This window comes from Pongo abelii, chromosome 18, assembly GCF_028885655.2.
Source record: "Pongo abelii isolate AG06213 chromosome 18, NHGRI_mPonAbe1-v2.0_pri, whole genome shotgun sequence".
In the NCBI taxonomy this organism is placed as follows: Eukaryota; Metazoa; Chordata; class Mammalia; order Primates; family Hominidae; genus Pongo; species Pongo abelii.
The window spans coordinates 19,380,900-19,401,555 of record NC_072003.2 but is presented as its reverse complement, the minus strand read 5'-3'; the positions used below and the strand labels follow the sequence as shown (position 1 = coordinate 19,401,555).

At 44.7% G+C, this 20,656-nt stretch overlaps 1 protein-coding gene across 3 annotated transcripts in view; it reads right to left on the bottom strand.

Annotated features, from left to right (window-relative positions):
* The window catches only part of XYLT1 (xylosyltransferase 1), a 480,356-nt gene that overhangs the window by 56,020 nt on the left and 403,680 nt on the right, over positions 1-20,656 (bottom strand). The gene's annotated exons all lie outside the window — the stretch shown is intronic.

Genomic DNA, 20,656 nt, shown 5'->3' with positions numbered 1-20,656 from the left:
TCAGGCCAGAGACCGTGGGTACTGTCTTTGTCACAGAAACCAAGTTTCACCGATTATGTCAGTCTGCTCGAAGCACCTTCTCTGATCACTTGCACACAGGCTGATAAGGCATCCTCTTTATATCGCCATTTTTATGTCACCATCGCTGACTCTATCACACTATGGTAAAATGGGCTGTTTGTGCATTTGTCTCCTCTATACTCCAATATACTGGAGACTCTGTGAGGGCAAGTGTGGTGCTCCACATGTTTGGGAATCTCCAGTGCCCGGCACTGGGCTTGGCAAACAGCAAGTCAGCCCAAAGCTAAATGCACAGCAACCTCAGGACCTTTGCATTTGCTTGCCTGGGAAATTTCTCCCAGTATTGCTGGCTTGGCCTTGTCATCAGGTCTCCTTTCAAATACCACCTCTTTAGAGAGATCTTTTCCGACCACTTAACTTAAAGTAGTACCTGTCTCCCGCTCTCTCCCCACCTTTATTACATCACTCTGTTTATAATACTTCACTCTTGTATCACCAGCTGAAAGCATTGACCTTGCTTACATTAGAATGTAAGCTCCATGAGGACAGAGCCCAGCTGGATTTGTTCAACACTGGCATACAGTAGGAGCTATATTAATATTTGTTGAATAAACAAATGAATCAAAGTGATGTGTGTTCAAACTGACTCCTTCAAATGCACTTTGAGCAATGAATGCATCAATGAATGGACGGATACCAAGTCCTCAATAACCACGGGGCTACTGATTGAGAGAGCTTTAAAAAATATGAAGTCCAATACAAACGAGTGACATCGTTGCCAGCATTGTTATCCCAAATTTATCACCATCAATCTCGGCACTAGCAGTGTAGTCACAGCTAATCAGCTTGCACATACAGCTGTGACAGTATTTTAAAAGGCAGTCACACGGGTCTCCATCTGCCAGAAATGCAGTCGCCTATTCTGCTGAATAAACCCAAACAGGTAAATGGTGCTGATGTGACAGCTCCTTTATCACCAGCCTTCTCTGCTTCGGAATTTTTACTTTGAAGGAAAGCGTTAACTATTGTTTCAAATGGGAGGAACAGAGAAGAGAGCAGAAAGATAAAAAACATCTCTGGGGTTATAATAGAAGCTAGACCTTTGAGAAGCAGGACAGTGCCTTAGAAAGCAATGCTTGGGCAGAAACAGAAAGATCTGGGGACAGATCCCAGCTCCATGACTGAGTCAGCTGTGTGTCCAAGGATGTCATTTAATCTCACTGAATGGTAGCTTTCTCTGAATGCACCTAGGTTGAAAATTAAACATGCCCAGCACCTAGTAGGTCCATCATGCATATATACTGAATGGACAACCGGGTGGATTTAAAGGGCACACAGTAGGTGCACAATCAATGCACGTCGTCCTGCTCTGCCTCCCATCTCTTTGGTCTGAGCTGCCCCTACCGCTCACCCCCTCCTTCATTTCCCTGCGCCTCTGCAGTCTCGCCACTCCAAGCCCCTGTTCTCTCATTGGATGACTCATGTTGACCAACTCATAATTCCAGCGGAGGGGGCGCAAAGCAGTTAAGAGATGCAGCAGTGAAAATGAGCGCTGCTCATGTCCCATCCTATTACTGAAATAAACACCAATTCAAAACCAGCCATTCTAGCAGCGGCAGGTGCCAGAAAAACCCCGTGTGTCTGCAGGGAGTTGAATACAGCAAACACACGGAAAGCTAAACCTTGCTGATGGGCACAGAGGTGAACCCAGGAGATGTTCGCAAAGGGCTAACCCCACGTGTCCCTACAATGGTGCATCTCCCGCATGGTTAAAACCCATCGTGCATGCCGAGGTAAAGTCCACTGGTGCCTCCGACTCTGTTACCTGTAGTTTGTGGGGACAGAGCCTCTTTAATAAGTCGCTGGGAGAGGTGGAAACTAAATCGGCCTATAAGAAAATTTAAGCAATGTTTCTCTCCAAACCATAAAGAGGCCCATTCCAACTCTGCGTTTTAACAGCTCTTATTTACCAACCCCCTCACCACTCTCCGCGACAGTTCATTATTGTTGTCCTGATGAATACGGGACAAGTTAACCTCTGAATGGGTCCCCGGCAGTTGGAATAATAAATAAGGTCTCTCAGACACCCTGAGTGGGAGGATTGAAGGGGCCGGGCCGGGGCTCCTGGGCCCCCTTCTCGTGAAGGCTCAGGCCTCCCAGGGTCAGCGGCTGCAGTTCCATTTGGCAATCCCAGAAAGCGCCTTTCAGGGCTGTGAGCTGGGGCCATTTTCACATTTACCGCTTCACCGAGTCCCCATCTGACAGGGATGAATAGGCATTTAGCGAATTTACTTAGCGATGCTTCCACATGAAATCGTCTCAAAAGATGACATCTTGGGGGAGGGAGGGTGGATGAGGAGGGGGCTGAGGTTTCCAGGCCCAGAGCTTTTGGGCAAAGCCGCCTTTCAAAGCCAAGCGCTGTGTGCTTGGCAAAGGATCCTGATGGATTGTCTGGAAGTGTGGGGCGGGGGGACCCCTGCCTACCCCCCTTCCTAGGGGCCCGGGCCCCTCACTCTCCCTCTGTGTGAAATGCTTGCTCTGAATGCTAAAGCCCATCCCCCCAGTCCTTCTCCAAAGGGAGATGGAATTTGGCTGAGGACCAAATTCTCCTATTGTTGCTTTCAGACGCCTGTCGATAATTGCCTACATAATATTTAGTTCTCTCCAGATAATTAACAGCTTGCGATCTGTTGACATTTTACCCCGTTCCAGTTTCTCTCTCTCTCTCTCTCTCTTCCACTCACACACGTTTCTCACTCTCTTTTTCTGGTGAAGTCATTTGCCAAATGGTTCCCATAGTTCATCCCTTGTATCTGTCTCATCATCAATTTCCTCCTACTTTTTGCTGAAATGATTAGAAATCATGTCTCTTGGTCTATGCCAGTTCCTCTGCTTCCTGAGGATAACTGGGGCCCGTTGCTACCACCATGGGAATCACTGGGAAGTCTCTGCTGAAATAAGTAAGAAGTAAATGTTAAAATAAAGTTACTGGGAGTTTGAAATGAATAAAAAAATGAGTAATAAAATAATCTCCCAAGTCCCAGCCATTTACTAAATGTGCACCATGCCCTAGGCCATGGGGAAAGACGTTTGCCACATTTTATTGCATTTGATATTCACAATGATGCTAAAAAATGTAAATTTTGGCTGGGTGTGGTAGCTCATGCCTGTAATTCCAGCACTTGGGGAGGCTGAGGCAGGTGGGTCACTTGAGATCAGGAGTTCAAGACCAGCCTGGCCAACATGGTGAAACCCTGTCTCTACTAAAATACAAACAAATTAGGCAGGTGTGGGCATGTACACCTGTAGTCCCAGCTACTTGGGAGGCTGAGGCTGGAGAATTGCTTGAACTTGGGAAGTGGAGGTTGCAGTGAACCCAGATCGCTCCACTCCACTCCAGCCTGGGTGAAAGAGTGAGACTCTGTCACAAAAAAAAAAAAAAAAAAAAAAAGGAATTTCACTTCACTCTCATTTTACGGACGGGCAACCGAGACTCAGATAAATCATCCATTTAGTAAAGTGCAGAACCAGAACTGGAACCTGGGGACAAATGTCACAGCTTTTGTTCTCTACTACGAGACTGCCTCTACAAATGATAGTGAATGAATGAGTGAGTGAATGAATGAATGAATGAATGTATTCCATTTCAAGTGCAGAAGAAAAAAAACACAGGTGTGATAATGTCTTCCTCTTCATAGCCTGGTCTGTAGCCCACTAATACTAGAAATGCCATACTTCAGGTCTCACCCAATACCTATTGAGCAACAGTGCTCACTCAATATCTATTCAGCAAAAATGTGTTTTTAAACAAGATTCCAGATGATGCATGGGCTCTTTAAAGTTTCAGAAGCATTGCTCTAAGTCATGTATGACTATGAGTAGTTAATTCTCTACTTTCTATCTTTATCTGCTCCTCATGGTTTCTTCTGGAGAGCCCGGACTATGAATGAATTACTTTCATTTCAATAAGCATTAAGTCTTGAGAGTATTAAATAAAAACAATGCACCTAATACCTGTGCCATAGTACTTGGCATATAGTAAGCCCTTGATAAATGTCAGCTATTATATAATAGCATTATTATTACCATCTTAAACATCAGAAGCTTAAGACACCTTGAACTGTGGAAAACAGTGTAAAGACCCAACCTGATTTGAACTCGGAAGGCTTTCTGTGCATAAGACCCATGGAATGTTCTGCAAAGCATAGTTTAAGAGATGTCCAAGGCCCCTTCTTATGAATTTGTCCAAGGTCCCTTCCCAGCTGGTGTCAGACTTAGGGACTGGCTCCCAGAGGGCCATGGCACCCTTGCGTGTGTGTCTTATCTATATAACAGCTCTGGACATGAAGATATGAAGGAAGAGAGGGCAGAGTTCTCAGGTTCCCATAGCATCCAGGAGCCCAGGCTGTATGGAAAAGGTGGCCTGGGCACACAGAGGCACACAATGCCTGTTTGCTGGTGGCATGTGACAAGAGATGAAGCCTGCTCAGCTTCCACTAGGAAGAAGCCCAACACACAAAGCCAACTGCACCTCTCCGGGCTCCTGGTGCCCACCTGGCACTCATGCCCCAGAACCCCTTCCCCACTGCAGGATACTGTCAAGGACCCTGCCAGAGGTGCTCACAGCCCAACGGTGAGGTGACAGGACTAAAGCCAAAGTTATACGCAGGATTCTGTGAATGTCAGGATTCAGGATTTCAAACCTCTCATGCTGCCAGGTGTGCACAGAGCCCAGGGGACACTGGAGTAAGTCCTCCTGGACTGCAATGAACGAGCCATTGTGGGGCAGAAACGCACATGAAAGACTATGGGGAGGGCAGGCATGCCTGTAATCCCAGCACTGTGGGAGGCCAAGGCGGGTGGATCATTTGCGGTCAGGAGTTAGAGACCAGCCTGACCAACATGGTGAAACCCCGTCTCTACTAAAAATACAAACATTAGCCAGGTGTGGTGGCATGCGCCTGTGATCCCAGGCTGAGGCAGGAGAATCCCTTGAACCTGGGAGGTGGAGGTTGCAGTGAGGCGAGATCACACCACTGTACTCCCGACTGCATAACAAGAGCAAAACTCCGTCTCAAAATAAAAAAAAAAAAAGGAAAGACTATGCTGGTGCATGAGGGACTGTGAAGTCAGGCAAGTTGAGGAAGTTGAGGGTTGAGGCGCTTTCAACCTGAGCTGAGAATAGACTACAACAGTGTTTCCCCAACTTCTGCTTCTAGTGTACCCAGAATCTTTAAGTTATTTCATATGTATATTTAATTTAAATTCCACTTTAGGTTCATCTTATGCACCAATGTTTATGATATTTGATGTACTTTTTTTTTTTTTTTTTTTTTTTGGAGACAGAGTCTTGCCATCTTAACCATTTTTCTGAGATCAGATGAGGTTGGGTGCGTTCAGGGTGATATGTCTGTAGACCATCTTAACCATTTTTCAGTGTACAGTTCAGTGGTACTAGATGGATTCACATTGTTGTGCAACCATCACCAATATCCATCTCCAGAACTCTTTTCATCTTGCAAAACTGACACTCTCTACCTGTTAAATAATAATTCTCTATTTCTCTCTTCTATAGCCCCTGGCAACCCCCATTCTACTTCCTCTCTACTATTTTAACTATTCTAGGTACCTGACATAAATGGAATTGTACAGGATTTGTGTTTTGCTGGCTGACTTATTTAACTAGCACCATGTCCTCAAGGCTCATCCATATTGTATCATACCTTAGAATTTCTTTCCTTTTTAAGGCTGAATAATATTGCATTCTCATGTACCACTTGTATGTTATTTTTTTTCCTGTTACACATTAAAAACATTAACGACCATGTGTCTGTATACTTCCTAAATCAACTGGGCTGCCAGAGGCACACATGGAAGGGGTCAACTGTCCTGGTTTGCCCAGGACTGAGGGAGTTCCCACAACACAGGACTTTTAGTTTTAAAACTGGATGGACCTGAGCAAATGAAGATGAGTTGGTGACCCCAGGCACATGGCTCCATCGAGGGCTGTGCAACCACAGAAGAACTGCACACTCCACAGAGGCAAAAAGCTCACTCTCCTGTAATCAACCCAATGTATAGAAAACAAGATAATGGCAGGGCCTATTGTAACCCTTTCCTATGCTTTTAAAATCATTATGAAAGCTTAGATCACAGCAAGATAAAGACGGAAATACCAGCAATAGCAACATCATCATCATCTAACACTTGAATGCCTCCTATGTGGTATTTGCATCTATTAACCCACTTAATCCTCATGACAACCCTAAGAGGTAGATGCTATTATATTTATATCAATTTGTTATTATATAAACGGGAACATGTATATACATGGATTTTTGTGTAATGACATATGCTGCTTCTCTGACTCATCAGCACGTACAGGCAGACTTCATCCTTTTAACGGTTGCACAGGATCCTATAGAATGGGCATAGCTGACTGGGCGTGGTGGCTCATGCCTGTAATCTCAGCACTTTGGGAGTCCAAGGCAGGCGGATCATGAGGTCAAGAGATTGAGACCATCCTAGCCAACATGGTGAAACCCGGTCTCTACTAAAAATACAAAAAAAATTAGCCAGGCATGGTAGTGGGCGCCTGTAATCCCAGCTACTTGGGAGGCTGAGGCACGAGAATTGCTTGAACCTGGGAGGCGGGGGTTGCAGTGAGCCGAGACTGTGCCATTGCACTCCAGCCTGGGTGACAAGAGTGAAACTCTGTCTCAAAAAGAAAAAAAAAAGAAAAAGAATGGGCATAGCCAATGCCCTAGTGATGGACACTTAGGTCATTTCCATTTCCTCCCCCTTACAGATACTGCTCCATTGAACACCCTTGCATAACTATCTTTTCACATGTGGGCATGATAGGTTTCTGTAGGATCAAATTTGCAGATATGGAATTGTTCACCCTAGGATTATTTTTCAGTCTTTAATTTCAGAAAGCAAACTACACGGAATGAGACTTCTCTAAGAGTTGCCCAAGACTCACACCATTGCACAGAAACCAAGCCTGTGGCTGCCAGGAGCATGTGGAGGGAGAAGGAAATTGCAAAGGTGATGGAGTTGGGATGTCTTGCAGAGCTGGCAGGCTCTTGGCTTCTCCAGCAGGCTGGTGGGCTTAAGCATGGGCCTTCTGGGTTCCCCAAAGGACCAACCACCAGTGGACCCTGGAAAACAAAGGAGGCTCACATGGAGATGGAAAGGACCTTCTGTCAAGCAACGGGGCGGGGGCAGAACCATCCTCTCCCATGCCTGGAGCAGCTGCTGCAGCTGGTGCCCATCTGTCTGCCAACAGAACCAGCATCTGGACTACGGGCAGCACCTCGGACAGTGCTTTTCAGGACCATGGCTGTAGTCCTGGGATCAGCAGGCATTGAGTCCAATTCCGTTCTGTTCCTCCAGGACTTGACACATAGAAGGTGCTAAGTAAGTATTCACTGCTTAATGCAAGCCCAAGTAGAGGCCTGATATGCAGGGTTCATCTCTGTGGCTTCTATGCTCAGCACAGACAGCACCTGCCCCATGGGAAGGGCTCAGTCTATCATTCACTTTTTTTTTTTTTTTTTGAGGTAGAGTCTTGCTCTATCGCCCATGCTGGAGTGCAGTGGCACGATCTCCGCTTACAGTAACCTCCGTCTCCTGGGTTCAAGAGATTCTCCTGCCTCAGCCTCCTGAGTAGCTGGGATTATAGGCGTGCACCACAATGTCCAGCTATTTTTTTGGGGAGGTATTTTTAGTAGAGATGGGGTTTTGCCATGTTGGCCAGGCTGGTCCTGACCTCAGGTGATCTGCCTGCCTCAGCCTCCAAAGTGCTGGGACCACAGACATGAGGCCCTGTGCCTGGCCCATCATCCACTTCTGTATCCACATCTCTGCCCATTCCATACCCTCTGCCAAGAATGCGCCTCCCTATGTCTTTGCCCAATGAACTGGGGGGTGATTTGGGGGAAGGAATCCCAGAGTCAGGGTACTCATGAGAAAATGCTTCATAATAACAACTGCAGAAAGATTTCCCTTTGTTGATCACCAAGTGTTAAGTGCTCATCCTCCTTTAGTTTTACAATAAGCCATCCAGGAGGTACTCATTTGCGGATGAATAAACTAGGACTGGAAGAGCTTTCATAGCTTGTGCCAGGTCTTATGAGTGGTGGAGGGGAGATGCAGACCTCAGTGCCCCAGGACCAGAGCCTGAAGCTGTTTTCAATCCCGCTTTCCCCATGGTGAATAAGCTTCAGGAATGTGATCCATTTCTGTAGACACAGAGACAGGAAATAAACAGGAAACTGCAGCTGCCTTCTGAAGCCTCCTGCTTCCCTTCGAGGGGACAGTTGTTGAGTGTAAGTTGCACAACAGGAGTTGACACAGGTAGAACCTCTGTCCAGGGTGTGTGTCTTTTTCCTGTGCTCCCGTAAAATCTGAAGTCCAGCAAGTTTCCTCCTCCCCCTGCCTCGTGAACGGATTCTAACCCATCCTTCCATCTCGTGAACAGATTCTAACCCATCCTTCCATCTCGTGAATGGATTCTAACCCATCCTTCCATCTCGTGAATGGATTCTAACCCATCTTTCCCCAGGGCTTATCTGGGGGAGGAGGAGACGCTGCCACTGCTCTCTCCTCCATACCCCAGACAGTTTATGCAAGGACCTTATTGACATCTTCTCACCTACTGGAAAAATCAGGGAAGTCCAGGGTTGCAGAGCAACAGTGAATAAAGGCCAAGTTCAGGACTCGCCGAAGAAGAGACAAGAACAAAAGAATTGGAAAAAAGGCAAATCCCTGATTCAGATGCAGTCACAGCACATGCACTTGTCTGTTCACTGAAGCACTGTTAACAATAGTAAAGACGTGGGATCGATCTAGGTGCCCGTCAATGGTGAACTGGATAAGGAAGATGCGGTACATATACACCACGGAACACTGTGCAGCCATCAAAAGAACAAAATCATGTCCTTTGCTGCAATATGGATGCAGATGGAGGCCACTGTCCTAAGTGAATTAACAGAGGAACAGAAAGCTAAATACCACATGTTCTCACTTATAAGTGGGAGCTAAAAATTGGGTTCTCATGGACATGAAAATGGGAACAAACACTGGGGACTAATAGGGGAGAGGAGGAGGGCAAAGGCTGAAAAATAACCTAGTGGGTATGATGCTCACTTACCTGGGTAATGGGGGCCTTCATACCCAAAACCTCAGCATCACACACTATACCCCTGGAGCAAACCTGCACATGTACCCACTGAATCTAAAATAAAAGGTGACTTTTTTTTTTTTAAGTTTAAAAAGTAGTCCAAATTTACAGAGACTTATTTAGCTAAGATACGGAGGAAAAGGTATAAAAAATGCTAAAGAGTATGTTTTCCTGGACTCCACAGGCATAATTCCAGCCACCATGAGCAACTGAGGAAAAGTGAACTGGATAAAATGCTGGCCCAGCCTCCAGGCTCCTCTCTACCTCGTCTTCCAGGAAGCAGCTGCAGGATCTTCCTAAAACATGAGTCTGACCATGTCACCCTTTGACTTGGTACCTTCAGCAGCTCTCCATCATCTGAAGGACAACGTCCTTACCCCTTGGCAAGGCACGCAAGGTTGTTTGTGACAACGTCCTTACCCCTTGGCAAGGCACGCAAGGTTGTTTGTGACCCAGCACTGCCTACTCAATCTTTGGAATTACTTGAAGTTTTCTAAATGTTCTGTGTTCTTCCATAACTCTAAGACTGTGCAAGCACTGTTTGGTCTCCTGGGAAAAATATGACTTCCACTTCTTCAATAGGTCAGGCCCTGTGACAAACGCCTGGGACAGGAGTGGGTAAGATGGTTGTGGCATCTGTCCTCAAGGAACGCACAGAACACTGGGGGACGCAGACATATAGGTAGGTCCCTGTGATATGAAGAGAGACAGCAGATGAATTGAAGCACGGGCACTCAGAGGAGGCTACAAAAGGTATGCTGGGGACACCAGGGGGAGAGTACCTCCTTCTACAAAGGCAGGGAGCAAACTGGAGAACTACCTGGTTGATACAACCCAATCAGTTTTAATTGGATTTACCTTTTTGTACTGACAAAAATGATGTGACATTAAAACACACTCATTGTATTTGAATGGACTGGCAAACCATTTCACAAAGCCTCAGTGCTTTCACAGGACATTTGTAAGAAACACATTTTTCATTTTAAACATACGTATGCCTTTCTAAGAGGCAGTTTATCTGATGTTCCATCAATGAGAACTCTTAACACACCAGCCCTTCCTTCAGATGGCTGTAATGGAAAGGTAACTGACAAGAATCAGCACCCATGGGCCACGCAGGAACCCAGGATGTCACCGGAATCATGAATGAACTAAACTGACATTTCGCTTGGTGGGTTGGGGGGGTGTGGAGGGTAGGGATCGTGTGTGTGCACATATGTATATGAAGTCTATTTAATTGTATTTTGATTCTCTTAAGTCTGCTTGTCCTCATATGCCATGAGGCATCTCAAATGTGCAGAACATTTAGTTAACCAAATTCTGCATTCCCATGCAATGACTGATTACAGCCAGTTGTTTGATTTGGTATTCTGGGAACTAGGGGAGGTCTACTTCAGAGGGCATTGAAAGATTGAATCTTTAAAGTAAACGTGATTTAAGTAGGAAAGCCAAGATACAGTTACAAGGAAAGCTGTTTTCAGAGAGGTGTTTACAGTAGTTTCTCTCTGATCCTTGCCACTTTCTTGCTGTTTGATTTTGAGCAAGTTCCTCAGGCTCACTGAGCCTTGGTTTTCTAATCTGCCAAATGGGAGCATTTAACAATGGTCTATGAGTTACTTGTGTGTTGTGGGTATGGTACATGCAATGCCTGGTGCATAGCAGGTACCCAGTAACTGGAGTTCCTTGGAAAGAAGTTTCTATATTCTTCACTAGAAATGCAGAGGGAAAGGCATGCCCACCCCTTGCTAGTTTCCGACCAAGCTGTGACATTGCAATTCTTACACACTTGTGGTTCCTAGCAAAAATTTAAGTTAGGTATGTTCAAGTTGCTTGACTGTAGGCTACCTGAGGACAAGAACTTTATCTGGGTCATCTATGTTCCCCAACTGTCCAGCACAGAGGCCAGGAACATGACAGGTTCCATCAGCCTTATGCCTATGTCTCTTTGGGTCCCCAGGCCCATTTCACTGTAGCCCACAGAAACTGCTCAGCACAACTCTGTTGCAGGACAGAATGAGGGCTTTTGTCCATACCATCCCTAATGCCAGAAACATCCTTCCTACACCTTTGCCTAGAAAACTCCTCCTTGCCTTTGCAAAAGCCAGCTCAATGTCAGTTCCACTGGGAAGGGCTGGAGTATAAATAACCATTGAATGGCACTGAACTGTACTGACATGCTGACCTTTCTCTTTGTGCTTATGGCTGAGAACAGATACGTTTTTCACCATTCATCCTGCCCTGGGTTTATTCAAATAATCACCATGACCTATAATACTAATTTGTCCATTTCCATTTCACCACATAGGTCTTCCTAACGCACCAACACTAATGTATCAGAATTTGGAGTGGTTAAAATAATGCAGATCTGACATCAGAGAAATGTAGGTTTGAGTCCTAGTTCCACCACTTATTGGCTGTGTGGCCTTGGGCAGGTCATTTTTAGCTAGTCGATGCTCAATTTTGTCATTTTTAAAATTGAGGATAATAACACTATTTACTTTATAGGGTTGAAGATGTAATGAAATAAGAGGGAATAATCTGTTGCTTGCAACTACAGAATTCTAGCTGATACAGAAACTGGTATCAGAAGTGGGGTAATGAGAGTTGAGCCAGTGAAAACAAGAGAGATCTAGTACAGCTTAGGTAACCTAGCCCACAGAATGCTAGAATGTCAGCTCTTATTATTGTTATTATTTTTATTATCATGAATTATCCAGGACTAGAGTCTGTACTGTGCCAGGAGTAGGATACAGCAAGGATCTCTAACTCCCAGAACTTTGGGATTGGGTCAGTTTGGATTTCAGCCCCAAGGTGAGATTGAGCTTGAAGGACAGTTGATACTGTCACCAAGCATCTCATTCTCCTTGGGCAGCTTGCCACATTCACTAGCCTGTCTGTATTGGAACAAGGTCAAAATGCATTGCAACACAGGCAAGAAGTCATACACGCCATGGAAAAACAAACACTGTGGTTTCTGCAACACAGAGATAGATTCTGGAGGATCAGGACATGCTGCGTCCAGTATACTCTTTACCCATAGATTTCCAAGGTTACTTGTTTATCTCAGACAGCTGATGAGTAATTTCAAAAGGATTTTTAAACAGATTTTCTTTTTAAACAGAGGACACAGGCCTTGAAGTAACTTGACAGTTCCTAGGCAAAGAAAACTTCAGAAATGATTTAAATGAGACGTTACCATATAGATCATCAGTTTTTAAGCTGCATCTGGGGTAACCCCAGGTTGGGGCTGGGCAGCTGGGGCCTCAAGACACCTCAGTTGAGGTTTTCTTACTGAGGATTCACTTCCACCCCTATATTGGGTAAAATTTCAATTGAGCAAAAATGGTTTAGTAGCCTAAAAACAAATGTTCAAAAATCATTTAAAAAATGGCCAGTTTAACTTCCAGTTCTCTTTTGGGAGAGGAAGGAGGCTGGCATCTTACTCAATAGCAGAACTGGCCGAGCTCTGCCCTCACTAACTGCCCAATCTTGGGCAGATGACAATTTTTCTGAACAGCACTGTTGCCTTTATAATAACAGTAACCGCAATATGGCATGCCTTGTGGAGTTGTTTTGGGGTTAGAAGGAATGATGTCAGGTTAAGCTGTTAGCATGGGTACTTGGTGTACAGTAAACACTTAGTAAGTATTAACTGTGTTACTCTTGCAGCTGTGAATTAAATTTCTTTTTTTTCCCTCCTTCCTTCCCTCCTCTCTCCCTTTTTTTTCTCTCCCTCTTCCATTTCTCTTTCCTTTTCCTTTCTCCTTTTCTTTCCTTTCTCTTCCTGCATCCTGCCTACTCAATCTTTGGAATTACTTGAAGTTTTCTGAATGTTTTGTGCTCTTTCATAACTCTAAGATTCTGCAAGCTCTATTAGCTTTCCTGGTAAATACAATTTCCCAATTCTTCAGCAAGTCAGGCCCTGCCATAAGCATTTGCTGAGCATCTTCCTATGTGCCAAAGACTGCGTTCATTTCTTTTTTGTTTTTTTTGAGACGGAGTCTCGCTCTTGTCGCCCAGGCTGGAGTGCAGTGGCGTGATCTCGGCTCACTGCAACCTCTGCTTCCCAGGTTCAAGCGATGATCCTGCCTCAGCCTCCTGAGTAGCTGGGATTACAAGCATCTGCCACCACACCTGGCTAATTTTTGTATTTTTTAGTAGAGATGGGGTTTTGCCATGTTGGCCAAGCTGGTCTCAAACTCCTGACCTCAGGTGATCCGCCTGCCTCAGCCTCCCAAAATGCTGGGATAACAGGCGTGAGCTACCGCACCTGGCCGACTGTGTTCATTTCTGACTTGAGACATGAATTCTGCTTTTTCAATAGCTGGGTATCACTTTGAGTTATATGGGCCCATTTCAATGAGGGCATTTAAGCCCGGGTTTTATTTGACTCTACGTGAGCTCATACCTCCTTGCTTCTTGGGTAAAAACTATTCATTTACAGGTATTTCTTTCTTTTCCCAGAGAGGTATTTACTCAGGGGCAATACCTTAGTCCTACTCCTTCTGTGCTCCTATGGTGACTGATACAGTGTTTTACTAACAAACAAACAAACAAACAAAAAAAAACCAAATTAGTAACAAATGTCATCTGGCATCTGATCACATAAACTCTGCCGGGAAGATGCTGACACAAGTTCATTGCTCACTGATGAATTATTTTCAGTGCCAGGTCTCTGAGTATTTAAATGGCTGCATTGTAAAAACAGGATCGTATTATAAATTGTCAAACAGGACGTGTAGTAGATGAAGGCAGATTTGTGCACACCACACTATCTCATGTACTCATTCAGCAAACATTTATGTTACACCTACTATGAGTCAGGTGCTATTTCAGATGCTGGAGAAACAGTGAAGATGAAGACAAAATCCCTCCGAGAAAGGAGCTTTGGTGTTCCGAGGCATCCAAGTACATCCTGGATTAGCTTCCCTCTATGCATTAAGAGCATACTAGTCACATACCATCCTTGCTAGAATCAAGAACACAGGCACTCTGCCCACTTCCTGTGTTTCGTGGCTCAAATGAGGAACCTCAGTTGAGCAAGGCTTGGCTAGCACAATGTCTGGCATATTATAGTTGCTCAATGCACACAGGGACAAAGGTTGAATGCAATCTCCGAGTCTGTGCCAGGTTCCTGGAATGTAATTCACAAACTCGGATAGAATTCCTTTCATGCTAAGGCAGATACATCAGCAGGTCCAGCTGAGACGAGCCCAACTGAGTGACTGCTTGATGTGCTGCTGTTCTGCAGAAACATCATTCAGCAAAAGGTGAAATAGGTTTAAAGCTCATCTCTACTCCTTATTCCTTGTGGTACCACCTTGCAGGTTTCTTTATCCTTCTGAGCCTCAATTTCCTTGTCTGAGTTGGGGAAAGATTTGATGATCTGATGAGATCATGGGTGTGGAAGACTCAATCCAGTGCCTGCCACATAGTAATCGCTTGATTATCTGGTAGCCCTTGTTTTGTATTTGGCTCTGAGTGAGGGAGAAGGGTGGCAGGCTTCCCCAGGCTGCAACGTGCAGTCATCAAAGGTTTTCCCAGGGAAGCTGTGGTCCTTGGGATGTTGACGAACCCAAGAGTTAGAGACCAAACCAAGACCAACCTCTCTGTGGTTGTTCCCTGGCTGGCCCTCCAGAGGGTGGGCAAAAAAAAATAATAATAAAATAATAAAACACAAAAGAAAGATATACATCTACAGAAGCTGAAATCCCTCTATTTTTCTACTTTATCTTATTACTTCTTCCCTTTTTCTCTTAAGTAGCTGAACCACATATGTTAAGTCATTGTAATACTGAAAAGAATGGAAAACAGGTGTTCAAACAAAACTTGGACATGCTATTCATGGCAGCACTATTCACAATAGCCCAAAGTAGTAACAGCCCAAATGTCCATCACCTGCTGAATGGATAAAGCCAAATGAGGTCTATCCAGACAATGAGATATTAGTCAGCCATAGAAAGAGATGAAGTACTGATACAAGCTACAATGCAGATGAACCTTGAAAACATAATGGTAAGTGAAAGAAGCCAGATGTGAAATACCCACATGTTGTATGATTCCATTTATATGAAATATTCAGAGTTGGCAAATCCACAGAAACAGAAAGCAGACTAGGGGTTGCCAGGGGTTGGGGGTCAGAGGGGAATGAGGAGTGACTGCTTAATGGGTACAGGTTTTCCTTCTGGGGTGACTAAAATGTCTGTAACTAGATAGTGATGATGTTCATATACCATTGTGAATGTATTAAGCACCACTAATTTCAATTGTATATTATTTTTGGCATATTAAATATAACTTGTTTTTTGAGATGAAGCCTCACTCTGTTGCCCAGGGTAGAGTGCAGTGGTGCGATCTCCGCTCACTGCAACCTCCACCTCCTGGGTTCAAGCGATTCTCCTGCCTCAGCCTCTCAAGTAGCTGGGATTACAGACATGCACCACCACATCTGGCTAATTTTTTGTATTTTTAGTAGAGACAGGCTTTCATCATGTTGGCCAGCCTGGTATCGAATTCCTGACCTCAAGTTACCCGCCTCCTTGGCCTCCTAAATTGCTGGGATTACAGACGTGCGCCACCACATCCGGCCAACATATTTTAATGTTATTATTTATGTTTTTATTTTTATGCCACAATAAAAATATGCCAGTTGAACCCCAAAATTTCAAACTGAGAAATAAAACAACAGCTACAATAATAACCATGTTTGGTGTATCATACCTATTTTATATACGCTATCCACCTAATCCTCACAACCCCCCTAAAATAGGCAGCAGTAGCTCCATTTTACAATGGAATAAACTTCTCAAAACTTGGGCAACTTGTCTAATAATCATGATGATCATAACAATAATAAGTACAGGGTATAAGAGTTACTTGCTGAGGCACTTGTTACATATCGGCTCAGTTTGCCTTCCCAACATCATCATGATGTACATATTATCATTATCACCCATTTTACAGAGGAAGATGAACAGAGAGGTTAAGTAACTTGGCCTAGGTTAGACAGCCCACAGGTAACGGAAACAGGGATTTGCACCCAGGTCATCTGACCTCAGAGTCCACATGCATCACCACTGGAGCCCGCAGGCGTGGTCATGGAGCTGGGAAGGAATGCAGACACCTGCAGAACTTACCTCCCTGTCCTCCTCTCATGGAAAATGGGAACAGACTCAATATCTGCTCCATGACCTCAAGGGATTTCATGGGATCCAGACCTTCTCCCAGGCTGCGTGGAAGTCAGCATATAGCCAGACAGGTGTGATGTGTGAATGCCCCTCTGGCCTGCCAGGCTTCCAGACACAGATCCTTGATATTTGTGCAGGCACCTCCACTTTACGTGGAGAAGCAGCTGAGCCAACCTTAGGATTCATGAGAACCTACCACGGCTCATTGTCCTTTTGAAATAAACTCTCCAGCTCTTTGGAATGTTTTCTATTTTCATGGTGGTGAAATCTGAAAACGCCTCTAGGTGAAAAGACATAAGTAAAGACAAAACCCCTCCACTGATCCTCAATCTAGGAATAAGCCCAGAGATGTTTTTAATAAATGGGGAATGCAAAAAAATGCAGTAAAATATCAGTGACTCTCCTGGCCCTTAGAAATAAAGGACCACAGTCACTGCAGCTACAGTGGTGTTATACGGGACAAACACTGAGCACTCATTTGCTCCTTCATGCCTTACTTCAGTAAGTATTTACTTAGCTCTCACTATGTGCCAGGCACTGTACCAGGAATAAAAGACACAGTGGTGAGCAAAACAGATGTCATCTCTCCACTTGTGGAACTGTCACCCGGGCAGCTTGGGTCACCATCACTGTCATCATTTCTCGAGCCCTTTCTCTGGGTCAGGCAAGGTGCTACACATTTCACAGCTTAATCCTTACAGCAAAGGCTGAGGCAGGTGATGGTTCCCATTTTACAGATGAGAAAACTGAGGCAGAGATAGGTTGAGCAACGTGCCCAAGGTCACATGACCAGTAAACAGAACAGCTGGAAATTGAACTCAGGCTCTGCTGCCTCCTCAAGTGCACACTTTCAACCGCTTTGCTATACTGGCCCTGGAAAATTCCTGCCGAACAGCAGAAGGAGGTTTGTAGGTCCAGTTCCAGATCCAGCTTACAGGGTCTCTCCAGGAAACCCAGGGCCACGAAGCCTAAGAATAAGGTATGCTGCAGAAAAGCTCAACATCAAGAGAAAATAATAGCAACAAAGCAACAGGAGGCATTTAGCCTGGTGGAAAGTAATTACCTGAGCTATAATGTACATATCTACTAGCAGGAAATACTAGCTATCATGTTTCCCCTCCTCCAGCAGGCTGGTACAGTCTTCTACTTTTTTTTTTTTTAACTTTCTTTTTCCCACTGCCAAGCAACTGATTATAAACTGAAGCAATCTCATCATGGCATTTTCTAATAGAAAACTTTTCAAAGGCTTCCCATTGCTTATAGGATAAGCTTGGACTCCTTAACCTGGCTCTAAAGGTCCCACACGGTCTGGCTCCCACCTGCCTCTCTGGCCTCATTCTATTGGCTTATCCCCTTGCCACACTCTGTCCACATAAGTCTCTTTTCATTTATCGCAGAAGCCATGTTTTCTCCTGCCTCAGTGCCTTCGTGCATGCAGCCCCTGCTGCTTGCAATGTTCACCGCCCCCTTTTTTTCACCCAGTTAATTCCTCCTAACTCTCAGGAAACCACTGGGCAGAGGGCACTCCAACCTGCTGCCCATCTCCTTCCTAGTTTTACCTAAAAGGTGGGGGAACTGATGGTAGGATTACTCAGTGCCAGTGAAATTGCTTGAGATGTGGTTATGGGATGGGTACTTCTCCAGGGAAGCTTTCACTGGTCCTTTAGAAGAGAAGGGGTGATATGCATGTCTGTTTCCTGCATTATATGCATGTAAATTTCTTCCCTGACAATGTCATGATGATGTCATTATTTGATGGCTTAATCTGTATATTCCTCAAAGGCAGCGATGTTAATGGTTCTATTGGTGTGTCCTGGCAAATGTCTGGCACACAGTAGGTTTCCAACAAGCATCTGTTGACTGACTAGAATGTATGAATGAATGAACAAATTCACAGTGAGGCCCTACAGCTGATAGTTCATTAAAATGTATTTTGTGGACATCACCTTGGTTAAAAATCTCTCTCTTCCTGAATTAACATTGCAACCTGAGACGGACTTCCAAGATAAATTACAGGAGGGGAGCCCAGACACATCTAGGCAGTGAGTCAGTAGAAAACCAGACACACAAGATCAACTGGATTTATAGAAAGTACTAGAGGAACACATGTCCAGTCACTCTGGGAAATCTTTGAGAATTAGCTGGCATTAAGGCATCAGTCAGCAACTTGCCTGGTAAACCAAGGAAAGATAAACGAGCCCTGTGCTTTTAGCGGGGGAGCAGAAACCTGGGGTAAGTGCTGAAATCAATGAGTCTCAGGATTCAATGACCTTAACCTTTTTGATTCAGATTGAGGAAGGTGGTGCAGGGTGAATTACGGTGCTAATGAGGACCAGGTATTTATCCTGGGTTTAGGCAGAGAAGGCTGGGCGGTTAGAAAACACAGTATGCTCTGGCTGGCAGGAACTCTGCGGGTCTGGATAGCCTTGGAGGACTGTCTGTGTGCAAACTGCCTGTCTCCTCTCGGCCACCCCTGGTCAGGCAACACTGATGGGTGAGCTGTGTTTCATGTGCTCTTTACCAGCTCAAGGTCAGAAATGGCACACAAAGTAGGTTAGGGGGACATGAAATAAAGGGAGCCTGCTGTTTAATAAGGGGTTCAGCTACCCAGGATGGGGTAGAAATCCAGGTCAAGGCCTAGGGGAGGTAGACCAGAAGGCCTTGGGGATCTCCATCACTCATTCTCTACCCAGGGTCCCAAAGTCTGAAGCACTTGAGGTGATTCAGATTCAACCCTACCTGGGTTGACAGAATCATCTAAGATAGTGAAGCAAAGGCTATGCCTAGGAAGATGGGTGATTGGGTTGGCACTAAATTTGAAAGGGCTGAGATGTACCTGTTCTGGGCAAGGCCATGATCTGAAACATGGGAGATCTGGCAGAATGATCAAGTGCAAACTATTGCCTGCCACCTGTTTTTAGAAAGAAAATTTTACTGGAACACAGTCATACCCATTCATTTACATACTGTCTATGGCTGCCTTAGTATTACAACTGCAGAGTTTCATCAGCGTGAGAGACCATATATGTACCAAAAAACCTAAAATATTTACTATCTGGCCTTTTATTAAAAACTTTTGAGGCTGGGCACGGTGGCTCATGCCTGTAATCCTAGCACTTTGTGGGCTCAAGACAGGCAGATGGCTTGAGCCCAGGAGTTTGAGACTAGCCTGGGCAACATGGCAAAACCCTGTCTCTACAAAAATACAAAAATTAGCCAAGTGTGGTGACATGAGTCTGTAATCCCAGCTACTCAGGAGGCTGAGATGGGAGGACCACTTGAGCCCGGGAGGTCAGGGCTTCAGTGAGCCATGATGCCACAGAACTCCAGCCAGGGTGACAGAATGAGACCCTGTCTCAAAAAAAAAAAAAAAAAAAAGTTTGTTGAATGAACGGAGCTGGAGGCTTTTATCCTAAGTGAACTAACAAAGGAAGAGAAAACCAAACACATATTCTCACTTGTAAGTGGGAGCTAAACATTGAGTACACACGGAAACAAAGAAGGGAACGGTAGACACCAGGGTCTCCTAGAGGAGGCAGGGAGGGTGAGGATCGAAAAACTATCTATCAGGTACTCCGTTTATCACCTGAATGATGCAATAATTTGTACACCAAACCCCGAGGACACACAATTTACCTATGTAACAAACCTGCACATGTACCCCTGAACCTCAAATAAAAGCTAGAAAAGAAGTTTATTGATCCCTCACCTGAGAACTCTCTCTTTTGGGTCATTCACAATCTTCCTCATAACTTTCTGGCATATCCATCTAATCGAAGTGTCCTCCGGACCCACCCTATCCTCTTTCCATGCAATAGTTTTCCTGGTACTCATTTCTACCTGATATATGACCCGCTCACTTATCTACTGTCTCTTTCTCTAATGAGCATGGAGGATGCACAACAGTGCTTGCTTTCTTTACTGCTATATTCCCAACCCCCAGCAAAATGGCTGGAGTATACCAGGCACTCAATAAGTACTTGCCAAATGACTGAAGAGCCACTTACCCCTTGTATTGTTGCCTTGTTAATATTTTCTCATTTAAATCAACTTTCATTTTATTTATTTATTTATTTTTTTATTTTTAAGGAAACTTCAGCTTCCAAAATCTGGGCTGTACATGTTCCTATTCCCTTCTATGTGTTAATATAGATAAACATGGACATTTTCAAAGACGCGCCTGCATTTGTCTTTAAATCATCTTACATACTGCAAGCGGCCCACAGGCCATACTTGGAAAGCCCTGACTCATTGTTAAGGA